We start from the raw sequence: 3,050 nt of genomic DNA, 5'->3' as shown, positions 1-3,050 counted from the left end.
AAAAAAAAAAAAAAAAAAAAAAGATATTTAATTAAAAAGATAAATAGCTGGGTGCAGTGGCTCATGCCTATAATCCCAGCACTTTGGGAGACAGAGGTGAGAGGACTGCCTGAGACTGAAGGTTCAATGCCGGCCTTGGCAACTTGGCGAGACCTCGTCTCTACAATAAATCAAAAACATTAGCCGGGCATGGTGGCTTGAGCCTGTAGTTCCAGCAACTTAGAAGACTAAGGCAGGAGGAGAGCTGGAGCCCAGCAGGTCGAGGCTGCGGTGGCTGTGAGTGTGCCACTGCCCTCCGGCCTGGGTGACAGATCGACACTCCGACTCAAACAAAAAAAAAGATGGGAGAAAGGACATTGGGGTTGCTGGAGTAATGACTCAGCAGGGACAGGCCATGCCAGGAGGGGCAGCCTGGGTGGCCAGATGGGAGGGCCCAGGTGTGGGCAGTAGGCGGACACAGCTGGCAGTGGCCTGTGTGGACACAGAGTTGTGTTGCTCTTCCTGGGGACAGCAGGGGGCAGGGAAGGAGGTCTGGGAAGAGAGAGGAGAGGGGACCCCGGGAGCTCAGAGAGGCTGGGCGACCTGCTCGCATCACTGATGAGTCCTACCAGTGTCCCCGTGGCCTCTGGGCTTCCTCACCAGCTGTGCACCCAGACATGCGGAGACAGCCTGGTCCTCACACCCATACCATGCCCAGCTGCCCAGCGGAGGCCCAGGCCTCGAAACCAGGCCACAGTCCACACACAGGGCAGGTGGGAACGTGGCACAGTGCGGCTGCCATGGAAACCAGCCTGACAGATCCTCAAACGCTCACGAGCAGAGATTCTGCAACTCCACTTAGAGGCACACACCGAGAGTCACGAAAACATACGCCCACACAAATGCTTGCCCCGCATGACCAAGCCAAAGGGCAGAACGGCCCAGTATCCATCTGCAGGTGAACAAATAATCTCCGTGTTGTTGCCCGTTCCATCATGGAATAAGACTCAGCCACGAACAGGAAGGAGGTCTCACCAAGTTGCCCGGGCTGGTCTCCAATCCCTGGGCTCAAGCAATCCTCTGGCCTTGGCCTCCCAAAGTGCTGGGATGACGGGTGTGAGTCACTGCGCCCAGCTTCTCCTTTCTTAAAAGTCCACTCCTGACCCCATCGCTCTGCCTCGCCAGCCCCTCTGCCTCTAGGCCAGGTCCCCAGCTGCCCCTCCCATAAACCTGCCCCCAGGCCTTGTGTGCTCCCATGGCCGGGTGGCTAATCCCAGCTCAGTCTAGGGCCAGCCTGGCTGTCGGGCGGCTTTTGCAGGTCTTTTGCAGGTCGTCCCTCGCTTTCCCCCACCTCCTCCCTCCCCTGGTGTCTGGACACCTGGTGGCTCCTGCCCTCCTTCTCCGTAAGGAAGGTTATGCAACCACCCGCCCCTGCGCTCTGGCTCCTGCAATCCCTCCGGGGTTGTCCTGGTTTCACAATGCTCGGGGACGCACACAGAGAGGTTGAGTCACGGGCCTAGGGTCACACAGCCAGGACTGGAGCCCCGGAGTCTACTCCGGGGCCGTGTGCAGCCTCCTTCTTCTGAGCCTCCTCCCTTCGCCTCCCACACAGCCAAGCTGACCTCTGGTCCTGGCCTCTGCCCTGCCCCAGGGAGTCCCCCAGGCTGGCCTCCGGTCCCCCTCGCCCCCCACATAGTGTGCCCGGGACACAATGCCCCGGACTCGGGGTTCACTCCCCACGGGCTCCTTGCCCCCCTCTTCCTGCGGTCTCCTCATCGCACCCTCCCCAGACCTGAAATCTGCCAACCCCTGGGCTCCGCCTCCGGGACACTGAGGCCCCGCCCTCAGCCCTCAGGCTGCCCCCCCCTGCGCCATGCCCTCCGACCTCCTCTCCTGCCCTCCCCCGCCCTCCCCCACAGGCCTCCACACTGGACACCTGCCAGGCGAGGCCTTTGCCAGCGTGTGCCCTCTGCCCGACCGGCTTCCTGCAGACCTCCCACGGCTCCTGACCTCCCCGCCTCCTTGGGTTTCTGCTGAGTCCTCAATCCCCGCCCTCCCCATGGGACTCCCAGCTTTCCTTCTCCAAGTCTCCCTCAGCCAGCTCTCGGAGAGAATTGTCACGGTTTTTTTTTGTTTTTTTGTTTTTGAGTTGGAGTCTCACTCTGTCACCCAGACTGGAGTGCAGTGGCCGCTCCCGGCCACCGCAGCCTCGACCTGCTGGGCTCTGGCGATCCTTCCGCCTCAGCCTTCCAGGTAGCTGGAACTACAGGCGTGTGCTACCATGCCCGGCTAATTTTTTGATTTATTGTAGAGATGAGGCCTCGCCAAGTTGCCCAGGCGGGTCTCAAACCCGCCGGCTCAGGCAATCCATTCACCTCGGCCTCTCAAAGCGCTGGGATTACAGGTTGAGCCACCGAGCCCGGCCGTCACATTTTTTTTGAGTCGGGGTCTGTTGCCCAGGCTGGAGTGCAGGGACACACTCATGGCCACCGCAGCCTCGATCTGCTGGGTTCAGGTGATCCTTCTGCCTCAGCCTTCCAAGTAGCCGGAACTACAGGCACACACCACCACGCCCGGCTTATTTTTTTAATTTATTGTAGAGACGAGGTCTCGCCAAGTTGTCCAGGCTGGTCTCAAACCCGTGAGCTCAGGCAATCCTCTTGTGTCGGCCTCCCAAAGTGCTGGGATGACAGGTGTGAGCCACTGCACCTGGCCCCAGCTAATTTTCTTTTTTTTGTAGAGATGAGGTCTCGCTTTGTTGCCCAGGCCAGTCTTGAACTCCTGGCCGCAATCCTCCCACCTCGGCCTCCCAACGTGCTGGGCTTACAGACACACACAGTCACACCCAGCCAGCAATGTCACCTTCTAGCATACTGGATCATCGGTTTATCATATTCACTTGTCCACTGTTTTTGATTTTGTTTTTTTTGTTGTTTTTTTTGAGTCGGAGTCTCACTCTGTCACCCAGACTGGAGTGCAGTGGCCGCTCACGGCCCCCGCAGCCTCCACCTGCTGGGCTCCGGCGATCCTTCCGCCTCAGCCTTCCGAGTAGCCAGAATTACAGGCGCGCG

This window comes from Carlito syrichta, unplaced genomic scaffold (assembly GCF_000164805.1).
Source record: "Carlito syrichta isolate Samal-C Ts95f unplaced genomic scaffold, Tarsius_syrichta-2.0.1 Scaffold85555, whole genome shotgun sequence".
NCBI lineage: Eukaryota > Metazoa > Chordata > Mammalia > Primates > Tarsiidae > Carlito > Carlito syrichta.
Note: the sequence above shows the minus strand (reverse complement) of the source record.